The 13694-nt window shown below is 40.9% G+C and overlaps 1 protein-coding gene across 8 annotated transcripts in view; it reads right to left on the bottom strand.

Moving 5' to 3' along the window:
• The window catches only part of rimbp2a (RIMS binding protein 2a), a 71945-nt gene that overhangs the window by 39550 nt on the left and 18701 nt on the right, over positions 1-13694 (bottom strand). Inside the window, exon 1 of one of the 8 annotated variants that reach the window (XM_086300481.1) lies at positions 10822-10982. The exons of the other annotated variants lie outside the window; for them this stretch is intronic. The gene's annotated coding sequence lies outside the window, so the exon portion shown is untranslated. Of the gene's footprint in view, positions 1-10821; positions 10983-13694 lie in introns of those variants that run through there. 8 annotated transcript variants of the gene reach the window in all.

Here is a 13694-nt window from a genome sequence, read left to right as displayed (position 1 = left end):
GAGATGATGCATTTCTAATGGAGAATTGATGGGGGATGAAATCATGATTGCAGAGATTTGTGGGATGGCTACTCCTGACTCTAAATAGGATTCTTGTGGGGAGAGGATTGGTGCTGTTTTCCGCAGGAGGATTGTCATTAATTAGATGTCATGGCGGAAACACTTTGTTCCACTTAACTGTGGGCGGAAAGACACACTGACAACATCTGCCGTCGTCACTGTGAGCAGCAAGTCACAAACAGAGATGTGCCCATAATAGGTAATTACTACAGACATGACCTTTTTATACAAGTAAAATGCAAAAAGAAGTTCATGGCTTAAGTTTCTGAAACTATATTCTCCTCACTGTTGACAAACATTCGTATTTGAATGTAAATTTTATACCATTTTCCCGTCCAAAAGGCATATTCTCCTCTGTGTTTAAGATATATAACATTCATATCTTGCTACATTAGATTATCTCAGTCCTCTTTAAATCTTGAGATATTATAAACAGATTATTTCCTCCAGATCTCTTCATTAAACTCTGGACTGCCGTTGTGAGTGAGTGGTATAATAGGACATCTACAGTCAATGTATCTATGCATGCAGCTGTCCTTAATAACTGAGTGTGTGAGAGAGATTGTTCTGTACTTGTGGTTAGTGAGTGGACAAATTGGTAATGTTATATCCTCACTGACATCTTCTGCAAGAAAATCAAGCTCACCACTATTGAATAGTTGATGCAGTCAGGACCATGGACAGCTCCTTAGCTTTAGTAATGCAGACCAGCGCAAACGCCCTGAAAACTGACCTGGAGACTGTAAATGTTACCTTTAACTTTTTTTTTATTGATCATAATTTTAAAAACAGAACAGCTGGTTTTGCTTTTATGTACATCTTTAAGGTTAAAATGTGAAGGGTTTTAACATCTATAAATTTGAAATAACATTTATGAACTTAATTGAAGAAATATTTCAGTTTGAACTCATCCTTTAAAAACCTCTATAAGCCTGCAATTATTTAAATCACACTCCAAGTACAGTGTGTCAGTGGGCCACGTTAGACAAAAGCAAGCCACCAGTCCTTTAATATCTCACTGTAAAACAACTGTGATATGGAAGCAGGTGACAGAGTAGCATATCAGTGTGATATATGCGATCATTTATTACACAAAATGAAATCAACAAGAGTAAAATAATACAAGTGAGTAATGTGATGACTTGTAGGACTATACATGGAGTATATTTACTTACACGTCCTTGTGGGTTATGCTATGTGAGTAAGACTAAGAGGGAGTTAAGGATTCGAATTTCTAAACACGAAAAAAGATCGAGAGAGAAGAAAGAGGTGCTTTATAGTGAGACATTTTCAGCTGACTGGATGTGGCATTTTTGGTCTACCGTTCAAGGGAATTGGAGTCATTATGTCACTGAAAAGAGAGAGCAATAAGAAACAAACTTCTTCAAAGGGAAGCACATTAGACGTATCATTTGCAAACTGTGTATCCTGGTGGATTAAAAAAGGAATTTTATTCAAGTGTTTGGTTTGTTTTTGTCTGTGAGTATGTTTCAGTGTTTTGTGCACATTTTGTTGATTTGGTGGTTGGAGCGCACTGTTGGTTTTGCATGTTGACAAACTGTTAGTTGTTGCCATCTGTGCCTGTTACTGATTAGGTCCTGGTTGTGTTTTATGGCTGGCAGCACCCACTTGTATCAGAAACCCTGAGGAAAGCCTTATGCTGAAACACATCAGTTTTTTTTCTTACTTCCTTGTAGTATTTAGTACAGTATATATGTAATTGTTAGCTCTCATGAAATTCTCATTCATTATTATGATATCAGTGTGCTCACAAAGGCAGTGAAGAAGAGCGTAAACTAGGGTGTAGCAGAGTAGGATTTAAACTATACAAAAACGTATCTTTGGATATGTTATATGTAACATTTCCAATAGAAGAACTCAGTTTAGTGTTCAGAGTCAAAGATGCATATAAATCTGTTTGGTGTAATCATTCTAGTAATAAATTTATACTCTTGTATTACTTTACTTTTAACACGGCCACTGTGACTCCCGTGGTGCTGTCTACCCACTGGAAGGTCAGGGGAGCGATCCCTGCCTACTCCAGTCTGCATGCCGTATCCTTGAAGTATCCTTGGACAAGATAGTGAACCTTGAGTAGCAAATGTTAGACAGCAGCTATGGAGAGATAAAAGTGCTGTCCACAGTGCACCTGAAGCACATCTGAACCAAAAGAGACCAACTAAGTCACTTCAGTGCCGATTACAAAGCACTGAGCTACAACATAACACAAAAGAGTCTAAAAGAGGACACACTCTCAAGGTTAACTTTAAGACAGTTGTACATTGACACTGTATGTCCCCACTTAAGGAATTGGTTTTGAAAAGCTGGGACATTTTGGAGGATTTATTGTATAGCATTAGCAAGCTTTACACTTCAGCATAAAAGATGATGTATAACACAGGCTTTGTCCTCTGAAGAGCTTAATAGGTGTTTGCCCTTTCGTGAGAGAATGTGTGACTTCCATCCCACTTGATCTTCAGCCAAACATTAGCTTCCTTGGCATAATGTAGTAAGTCTCAAGAGCATTTTGAGATCAGTCGTTTATAATGCAGTTAATACCGTGCATTACTTTTGGATTGGTAGGCATGACACAAAAGCAAATGCTGGGTTATAACTGTGCAGTCCATTCACAACAAATGATTTGCGTTAACATTTAATACGTAGTAGTGTTTATGTGTGTTTATTTTATTTGTAAACTCTGCCCTTCCGATGACAACCGCAACCTTCTGCATCGCAGATTGACTTAATATTGTTTCCCTTAGCATGGAATGTTGTTTTAGCAACTATACCATAATGTCATTTTTAAAAGACACTGTAAAGATGTCAGTTTTTAATGTCAGTTTCAAAGCATTTTCAGCTGATTTCTCTAACCTGTACTGCTGATTATGCAGCTACAAGTGCCTCATTCATAAAACATAATTGAGTGGCCAATCTAGTTTTGAGAGTAGTGTGTGTTTGGTTAAAACCCGTGTGTACATGTGAGCAGTCATAATAGAACGTCACACAAGACCTATGAGGTCATCTCTTTTATTTGCAAACTGTGGACACAGATGGCATGGGGTAATACCAATACAGTGAAGCGTGAGCTGAAGTGTGTGCGTGTGTGTGTGTGTGTGTGTGTGCATGCAAGCATGAATGAGTTGCATAACTAGCATCTCCAGGCATATATTAGCCTTAAGCCCTTCTGCGCCCACTGTGTCACAGAGCAGACCTTTCAACTGAATCCCACGCATTTACAACCCCTCGAAATAGCTCATGTAGTTAGAATACCTCATATGATGAACACGCTCCATCACTTTAATACAGCAAGTTGTCCTAACATACGATACAGTAACAATCTGGGGAATTTTCACACACATGTAAATAAAGGCTTGAAAAAAAGGTCTGCACATGAATTATGTGACTCACTCCAGCACATCTGTAGCCTATATGTAGTCCCAGACTTTTAAATTTAACACAAAAAGCTCCACTTCAGTTCAATGTGGCAACCAAATTTTATGCACATTTACAACCCTCTTGGAGAGAAGAAATCACAGTACAGTCTTTTGCATTTAGTAAAATCGCACATATACAGATTCTTCTTGAATGTGTAGTTTAACGTTTTGCTCGCCTTCTAAGCAGAAATCAAACAGCTACCATATCAGCAGGACCAAGAGCAGGAGACCATCCGTGGTTTTATTCAGTGAAAAAACCAGAGGAGAGGCAGGGAGAGGCCGGCGCTACAGTCAGAAGAGATTAACTTCTCCTTTACGTAGCAAAACATCCTCACTCACGTCACCCTTCAAGCTACTTTGCCACTTCTCTCCTTACTCCTTGAGCTCAGCTAAGATAATACTGTAAACTGTAGTATTTGCACTTGTTTATTTGTGTTACGGTGCTTGCTTTTGACTCAGCAGCAAACCGGAGTTGACTTTTTCACGTCAGACATCTCAAAGTTTCAAGCCTGAGGCAAGGTAACAAGTAGCTACAGCTGTTCCCCAGCAGGGGCACACTTCCCCAAATTTGCAGCAGCTATCAGGCCCCTCTTCTGTCAAACCAGCTCCCAGATCAGATTTAAGAAACAGACACTCTCTCTACTTTTAAGACTAGGCTTAAAACCTCCCTTTTTGATATAGCACATAACCAGGGCTGGATCAGGTAACCCTGAACCATCCCTTTGTTACGCTGCAATAGGCTCAGGCTGCTGTGGGAACGTCCCATGATGCACTGCGCATTTCTTCTTCACCTCTTTCCACTTTTTGTGTGTTTACACCTGTTTCTCTCTGTTCTCCTCTCCCCAGCACACCCCAGAGGTTTCTTTCTGTTAAAAGGGAGTTTTTCCCTTCCTACTGTCGCCAAGTGCTTGCTGACAGGGGGCCGTCTGATTGTTGGGGTTGTTTCTATTGTAGGGTCTTTACCCTACAATAGAAACTGCCTTGAGGCAACTTTTGTTGTGAATCGGCGCTATATACAAATAACTAGATTGAATTGAACTGAACAAGCTACATTCTCCTAAATGAAATAATTTTCAGTAGTTTTACTTTTCTTTACTTTTAACACATTTAACCAACCAAAACTGTGACAGATGCTACAACTGTGTATTACTACAAAATGATAAAGACACTTTGGGCACAGACAGCTTGCACTTGTTTTAGCTATAAGCATGCTGAACATAAAGAGACAGAGTGTCAGAAAAATGTGTTTGGTAACATTTGATGTAAGTATGTTTTAAGCTTTAATATTATACTAATTATGACCCCATTCTGGTCACAAAAGCTCTTAAATCATCAGGTGGAGAACCAGAAAGTAAGAATATGCAAAGGGTCCTGTAATGTAAGTAAGAGTAGCAGCCATGGCTTCCACCAAGCGCTCACCAAAAATAGGTATCAGAAGCACAAACTGGAATATAATATAAAAAGCATTCAGTCTGAAAATGATCTTAACAGGGCGAGGAAAAAAGAGTGAGCCCAGATGTGCAAACTTGAAAATGCACAGCCCTCCAGGGAAAACTCTGGCTTCCCTTAAGAGTACAAATGCCCCACAGGAAACATTAAGGCATGGGAGTGTAAACACTGAAGTGTGTGTCTGTGTGGTATGTGGAAAAATGTGGAAGCAGGCAGTAAGAGTGAAATCAGGCCCGACTGACATGGGCAGTAAGGCTTCAAGTCACACTTATGACATAACACATTTGATGTGAGCACGACCTATTGTTCCCTCCGGCCACGCAGAGAATATCAGAGGGTTGGAAAATAAGTTCGGAGGAACGTCAGTGTAATGCTAATGAGGAGCCCAGGAGCTGGTTAGGGATTACATGTGCTTGGATGGAACTTAATGCTCACATAATGCTTGGGTGGACCTTCATGTTCAGAATAGAAAAGTGCATGCGCACGCACACACACACACACACACACACACACACACACACACACACACACACACACACACACACACACACACACACACACACACACAGACAAGCCAGCACATAACTCCTCAACCAAATTTAAAAAACTTGCTCACATATACACACACACTAAGCAACGAGGCGAAGCATGCACATACCCAATACCCACAGACACACACTCACATGACCCCAATCTGCAGCAGAACATACCACATAAATGCTAAATAATTTAGATCTGACCCCATTATGCAGTTGCTAAAATGTACAGTACGCTTAAAATACATTAGCAGAGCCTCACCACAGGTTTCTTCACCAATGTTTCAACCATAAACCCCTTACACATGCAATATATTTGTAAATGCATGCACTGTGAGTATATATAAGGTACATATCCAGTGGCAAATAGTGCAAAGCATTTTTATACTCATCAGGAGACACTTTGAAATCATCCAAAGCACTTTTATGAGTTATATTAGTGCATGCTTCTTTCCATTGTCACTACAGCTTCAAATTGATTATAATACTTTTGTTTTTAACCTATCTGCCACTGTGCACTGAAGCTCTTGAGTACAATTGAGAACAGAGTATGCTGCAGAGCCAGCCTCAAAAGTTGGTTTTTAAAATAATGAGAGATCAAGCGTTAAGCTGACTTGACTACTTAACTTTGGAAAGATACTTAGCAGCGTTTCTGTGACTGATTAACGTTTGTCAGCAATTCATTTTTGTAGCCTTTGTGTTGGTTATTATTTAGGTTATAGTTCTTTATTTGTAAATTGCAATTAAAGTAACGAATTATATCTAAATCTTTTCATAGTGCAGGTATAGAATTAGTCTGTCTCTTATATTAGCAGTGTGTGAGCCACCAGATGGTTGATTTTGTGAGCAGAGCAACAAAAGAGCTGCAGTGCAGCATGGGACAAAGAATTAGCGCTGCTGCCGCTACATTTAGCCTTTAAACAAAACATGCAAAGCAGCACTTAAAACTCCCCTGGACTTCTGCCTTGTCACAGCTGTTTCAGAGTGTGCGATGAAAAAAAAAAATCTAACAACACTCACATCTGAGCAAAAACCGCACATCTGGTTCCCAGCGCTGAGTTATAAAAATGTTCTTGGGGCTTTGATTTTACTGCATAACAACAGACTGATTTGCATCCGCTGGTTTCTCCAGAAATAGATTTAGGATTCAATGACAAAAGTATAGTTTTACAACTGCTACTGTAACACAGTGTGGTAGATGTGACCGCGTCTTAAGTCTCTACTGAGCAGGACTCAGTGTCACAGAGCAATAGGTGACACTTACAGAAGCACAGGTCCTGTCATGTCATCTATGTCCAAACAGGAGCGCCTGTCTGACATTGTGTACTCCTCTATCCCTCCTTCCTCCTTCCAGGTGCCCTTGATGTTCAGTTCACTGAAGGTTTCTGTCCTATGTTTAATCATTCAAGCCTTCCCAGACACACGACACTAGGGACTAAATGAAAGGGAGAAGAAGAATGGCTGAGAGACAAAAAATGCAGCAGTGATAGAGGAGCAAGACAGGAGATATTTGGAGTGTAAAAAAGAACTTTTGAGGGTGTTAAAATATTACATACTTATATTAGAAGGAAGGTGAAATTTAGTTAAAAACTGCAATCAGTATCTGATTTTTTTGTTAATCAAAGCTAACCTTACCTAAATAGGTATTGTTTAGGTAATAGAACTTAGCCTTTATTGGACAGTGAAAGCCAAGCGGGACAGGGAAGCATGGAGAGAGATATGCCACAGAGGGCCGTGGGTCAGACTCAAACCCGGGCCACTGCTCATGCGGGATGTGATTGCCTGCTCACCTACTGACATATACTGGCACCCAATAGTAACGACATTTAACAGCTGTAACTCACTAAGGAAGTTAAGGAAATTGGGCAGTCTGCCTAATACTACTCATCATGTTACACAACTAATTGATTGACTGATTGATTGATTGAAAGGCTTTGGAATTCAATAGGAGCAGTTGGTACAGCTTAAGCATAATCAAGTCGGTATTAAGAGGAAGAGAGACGACAGACTGGGAGAGAGGCGTATAATCAAAAGAGAAAGCAGCCTGAACACAGCGAGAAAGGTGGGGGAAAAAACTTAGAGGGGACAGTGGGGGGACTGTTAGTGATGTGGAATTAACAGGCTTTTATCGGCATGTTCCTTTGCCAAAGGGCTCACCTAGCCTGACAGTGTCACGCTGGGATTATGTACCAATACAGAACCAAATTTTTTTGAAAGAGAACCTCAAGCTGCAACCCTTTCCTACAAATATGCTAAAAATATGAACAGCATTGTATAACTTGGCTCAGAGTCCCAGAAGCTTTTAGAAATATTATCCAGCGGACATCTACACGTGTCCTTAAGTGATTCTCAGTTACAGTGATATAGATTTCAACAGGTCCAGCAGTAAATCTTGACTACCTGGAAAAACAACTAAAAACACATTTGTTTTACTACCTGATGATGTAAACAGAGTGCACACACTGACGCTCAGTGAGTTAGTTAGAAAGCAGCTAAAGCGAATCGCTGCTCAAGTGCAAATCTGCACCTACTTATTCCATGAGATGGGATATAACTTTTAAAAAAAGAAGCAAATACGCACCATGCATGACAACATAAATCAAGCACTACTCATTATTTTGTTTATTTGACTGTCTGTATTTAGACTTCAGAGACATCCATTTTCCACTGTGATATTAGCTCTTTCTCCCCTCACTTTCCTCCACTGCCCCACCCTCCTGCCTCTGCAGTACTCTGTGTCTTTCCTTTATCATAACTTCTATGTATCTTGAAATGCTGCCCACAAACGCTCCTTTATTGTTTTTATCTCCGTCATCCTCCCACCACCACCACCACCACCACCCGCTGGCTGGGTGACAACACATACGCTACCAATCAATACAGCGCTCACTCGCATTCGGGGCATGTGCAGGTACACATGTTGCATGAACACACACAACATGGATAGGAGTGTGGTGACGGTTTATGCGGTTGCTATAGAAACTGCTCTCTTTCAGGTATGGCGTGTCAAGATGAAAAAAGTAGCAATGAACTATCACATGCAACATATCTTATGCCCTGAGAGTCTGCACACAAGCACTGCAAACAAAAGCCTTCCATACTGAGGATGCACATTAAGATACACAGCTGTAAGATATGAAATATGCATGACAAAAAACACACTGAAGACAGACAGAATATCATGTGGATTTCCAGTAATCCAGGCTCTTCATTTATAATAAAGTGAAATTGTGCACAAGTATGTATTTAAAGACATGTAGTCTAGAATAAATTTGATTGTATGTCACGTCTGCTGGCATACGCTGTTTTACTCTCTTAGTAGATGCATAAAAATTGATATGTGCTGCCACACCCCTCCAAGGCTGTGACTATAGGGATTATTGCAGAGCCTGTATGTCTGGAGGAACATTTTGATTAGTCAAGGAGGCTGTCTTTTGGCTGCCAGACTCCCTGATTATCTCGAGAGAAGAGCAGGAGAGAAAATCAGTTGTAAGACTGAAAACACATGTTTCATTTCCCCTGCCTTCTTTCCTCTATCTCTCTCCTTCTTGCCCTCTGGCATCCAACTGAACGTCGGTTGGCAACGCCGACCAGCCTGCCGCATGAAGATGAAGAAGGAGAAGGAGAAGAAAACAGGGAGGAATAGTGCAAAAAGCAAAAAAGCAAGGCATTCGTATCCTCACAGGGAACAGAAAAGGCAAAATTACTGTACACAGAGAACAAAAGTGATGCCAAATGTATAAAACAAAATGCAGTAAAGTAAAACTGTAAAGCTAACAGTACACTATTCGTCCACTGGTGTCTCACCCACCCACACAACCATATATTCAAACATATGCAAGACGAAGGTATATAACACACTCACTTGTTCTTAATATGCACATACAGGTTCGAACACATTTCCTGAAGAGGTATTTCAATATTTGCTAAGTAGCTGGTAGTGTAGTGATAGCTCTCATGTCTGAGAGCTGTCTCATGGCTCAAATCTCTGCTCTGTGAATTTAACACAACTGTCAAGTTTTCGTATCGTGAAACAATTCCAAGGCGATTAAAAGAAGCATTGCGCTTTCCATTAAGTTTTTATTTCCAGTCATATTGTCATCATATTTAACTTTTACCATAACTTTTGCATAACCGTTCCCATTCATTAGGCAGATGAATGCCTAATGAATGGGAATAACCCTAACCCTTACAACCTACATGGCAGAGCAGTCACACCAGTGCTCACTAAACATGCCACTTATTTTTGAAGATTTCATGCATAAAAGAGAAGTGCTTCACGTATTATGAGGTGAATAAATTTAAATACTACCCTCACTTAAAGTCTACCCTCACTGCCATAAACCAGTGGCCAAAATAAAAGAAACGCCACTCAGTAGTGGTGTAGTTCAATAACCCCTTAATCTACAACCTTCCAGAAAGCCAGACGAAATAACACCTCTCTCAAACATTTATAGCCTCTACGAAGGCGGAATTTATTGCAAGATTATTTTATTAGACTGCAGACCATTTAGCCACTATAGTGTATATAGTAGATCACTTTGCCAAGCACTCACAGACACACCAAGACCTTTAGTGAGAGACTTTTGCTCATGTGAATAAACAACCAGCAGAGCGCAAACGTGAGTCAGTCATGAGTGGGTTAATATTCTTCACCAACACCTGGCAACCTCTCAGCAGGCAGCAACCAGGAAAAGCTCAGGTTACCGGAACTGACAACGCCAAAGCACAGACACACACATACACACACACACACCGAAAATCAAATTTGTAGCACCACCTATTTCTGTTTATCTGGCTTCCCGCATTTCCAAGTGTCTATACATCTTGTTTTACACACATTTCTTACATAAGCACACAATGAGAGGAGGATTTATTCATTATTTAACATTTGACAGCAGTCACAAGGCAGCAGCACTCCTTCAGAAATCCATGCAAACACACATGCACACAATATCCTTATCATGCACTAAGCACACAATTAGACCATACACTGTAACCCCACCCCTCACCCCTCCATACACACCCACACATCTCCAAACAGGTGGCTCTGCCTCAGCCAGGAAACCGGGAAGCTGGTTGTTGCTTTCTTCTCATTACATCCCAAAAGAGACAAAATGTACAAATCCTCCCCTCCTCTCCGTCTCCCTGTGCACATCTGTCTCCTCCTGCAGCCACTGCACAGACAGGTTTTCCCCAGCTGCTTGGCTAAGCTAACCCTGAGCACTATATATAGGACTCAGCAGAGCCAAATCAGACACAAAAACACTCGAGCCGGTGATGCGGAGACAAACAGCAGCACTGAAGAGGAAGCAGAGTGGTGATAAAGGCTTTGTATTTACCGTTCGCGCCGGCTTAGCACAGGAGCATCTTTACTGAGGTGTCGCTTACTCCTTCTTCATCCTTGCTCTGATCTCCTCCCTTCTTCCGCGCTCTGTATGGGTGGGGAATTGTCAAACGGCTGCAGCAGCGGCAGCATCAGTAGCAGCTCTGGGGCCTCTCTCTCTCTCTTTTACTCTCTTTCCTCCGCCCCCTCTCCACACACTCTCTTTCCTAGCCTCCCGTTCCTCTCACTCTCTCACCCCACCCCCAAAGACCCTCCTTCTTAACAACCTTCCTCCATCATTTTCTCCTTTTCTCTCCTGCGTTCTCTCCCCCCGTTCTCCCTGGACCTGCATGTGTTTGCGGCGAGCTGCACAATTCCACTCTGTTGAATAAAAATCAACACCGCTACAGCCTTCGGTTACATCAGGAGTCCACGGAGGAAAGGTGTCACTGGCAATTGGAATATGAACAACCAAATAGACCCGCCCTCATCTCTGCTTCTCCCAATTTCATGTCTTAAGTCGTGGCACTAATTTAACAAGGTCTTGACTGATGCTGCTTTTTCTCATTTCGCCTTTTCTGCTAAGATACACATCTAATAAACGTTTATGGCATTAATAAATGAGGCGTAGCGTTAGCTGGCAGGTTTTGTAGTTATGGCTGTGCAGGAGCCTGTGTATAATATTTATACATTATATTACAGGAGTTTTATTGTTTGTTTTTACAGTATTCTAGTAGGATTTATGTCTCACTGTGTCTTTAAGTGGTGCTCTGCACTCTTATGGTCACAGGTTATATGTATATAAAAATCTTCTGGAGAAGTGATACCAATGTGTAATTCCTTTCTAATTGCCAGTGGGGGACAACTTTACGGTTGCAAAATACCTATGATTGCATAAAGTCTATGAGAAAACTACTCCACTTCTCACTTGAATGTTGTCCTTGGTGTACGCTTTCCTGGTGGGTTTATGATTTTAGTCTCTAGTTTCAACTCTTACTGGTGTACTGGTTGCAAAGTTTCAGCCGCATTAAAAATCCAAGAGGGCTATAAAGTAGGCTATGCTTTGAGTAGCTGCTTTATGAGCATGCTGTGTAGTGTCCCTTTGTTTCTCAGATCACCCACCCTTTGCCCCTTCAGAGCACCAAGGAAGCAGATCTGAAAAGCTTCAAGATGGGCACTAACCAATGACTGGCATCACAGTGGCTACATATGAGAAAAGCTGGCCAAAGACACAAAAGCACCTGAACAATGATGCAATCAAGAACAACCAGACATCCCAATGTTTCCAATATTCCTATCTTGTAACATCACTGTCTGTAAATATCTCCTAAACTATGTCCAGATCAATCTGGAACAATGAGGGAGCCCCTGCTCAGGGCAGCTACACACACTAGGGGTTTGACCTGACCAGTCACCCAGCACATTTTGCCCCCCCCCCCCCCCTTATTGATGCTGGCAACTTTTCCAACTTTAGCCAGAGGCAATAATGCTGTGTGCGTTGTGATCAACTCACAGATTCTTATAAACCTTGCGGAGGTTTTAGCAAGAGTTTAATCATTTACAAACAAGTGAGAATTTATCTATTTGCATTGTTAATGAACTACAATAAATAAAAGAACTGATATAGTTTGACATCTTCCAATTTACAACTTATTACACAACTTCCCGAGTTCTTAATAACTTGTAGCCAAAAATGTGGCAGAAAAAGAAAGAAATAATACAATAACTAATATTTTGTGAGAAACACTGTAATCATTACAGCTATCACGGCTGAAAATCAATTGTATCAACCCTGTCACAATGACCAATGGCTTATTCATAATCAAGTATACCAAACATATTTCACAGCGGTGTTTTTAGGCTGCAGAGAGTGAATGTTTCACAGGATCATTACTCCACATTCGTGGGCTGACACGTTGCCTGCTGAGATGCACAGACTGTATATAAAAGATGGGTCTGGATTCCAGGTCTGAAAAATGAAGCCAACATGAAAGTGCCTAAAACGTGCTTTCTTTCTAAAGGCCAACAGGGAATGACTCCTGCAGCTGCAAAAGGAAGTCGCATTATGTAGAAGTCTGAAGTCACGAGTTTTATCATATAAACTAATGTTGCTTTGTTTTTTCAGTTTTATGAGCGTTCCAAGTGCGATGTAGTTTCAAAGATTTGGACTTTAACTGCACTACTTATATTGTTGTAATAGTTATACTGACATAAACCTTCTATGATGTGCATGTGTGAATGTGGGTATGCCAATGTTAACCCCTAAAATTATTTAATCCAGTTAAGGTGATTTTTTCCTTCTAATGCAGCAGAATTTAGTTTCCTGTGTCACTAATGGATGAAATCACAAACCAACTCAGCCTTGCCTCTCAAACTTTGTCTCCAAACTGCTCAGCCTGAGCTGTCCTTCTGATGTCCTCATTTCTAATCCTGTCCCTTCTGATCACTCCTGCATCTTCAACCCTGCCACCTCCAGCTCCACCTCCTGTGTTTTAGTCAGTGTCACACTTTCAAAGCCATAGCTTATAGCAGGTATATATTATATAAGAGACAGAGTGCCATTTGGTTGGAACCAAAGGTCAAATGTGTTCGCTCGTATCTGGATATTTGAATCTGTTCTTGTATATGTTGTAATTATGTTGTATTCTTGGCACCATAGGGAAATGACATGACATTGACATCAACTGACACTGGTTTTATCATTTAAAAATTATTAGGTCATGAGCTAGAAAGCAACTCATCTGAAATTTTGTCTGGAAGGAACTGTCAGAAGATGTCTCAATTCGATCGTGGCCAGGCACGGCCCGCCCTGATTTACATCATATCTGCTTAGATTAGCACAAACATGAAGCTGCACAGGCCAGGCCTGTGGCGTCAGTCAACCTCTCT

Source organism: Aulonocara sp. 'chitande type north' Nkhata Bay, linkage group LG7, assembly GCF_057382095.1.
Source record: "Aulonocara sp. 'chitande type north' Nkhata Bay isolate Kocher_YH1m ecotype deep benthic linkage group LG7, A_spYH_male_GT1.1, whole genome shotgun sequence".
NCBI classification, from domain to species: domain Eukaryota; kingdom Metazoa; phylum Chordata; class Actinopteri; order Cichliformes; family Cichlidae; genus Aulonocara; species Aulonocara sp. 'chitande type north' Nkhata Bay.
Note: the sequence above shows the minus strand (reverse complement) of the source record. Positions and strands in the feature narration are given on the sequence as shown.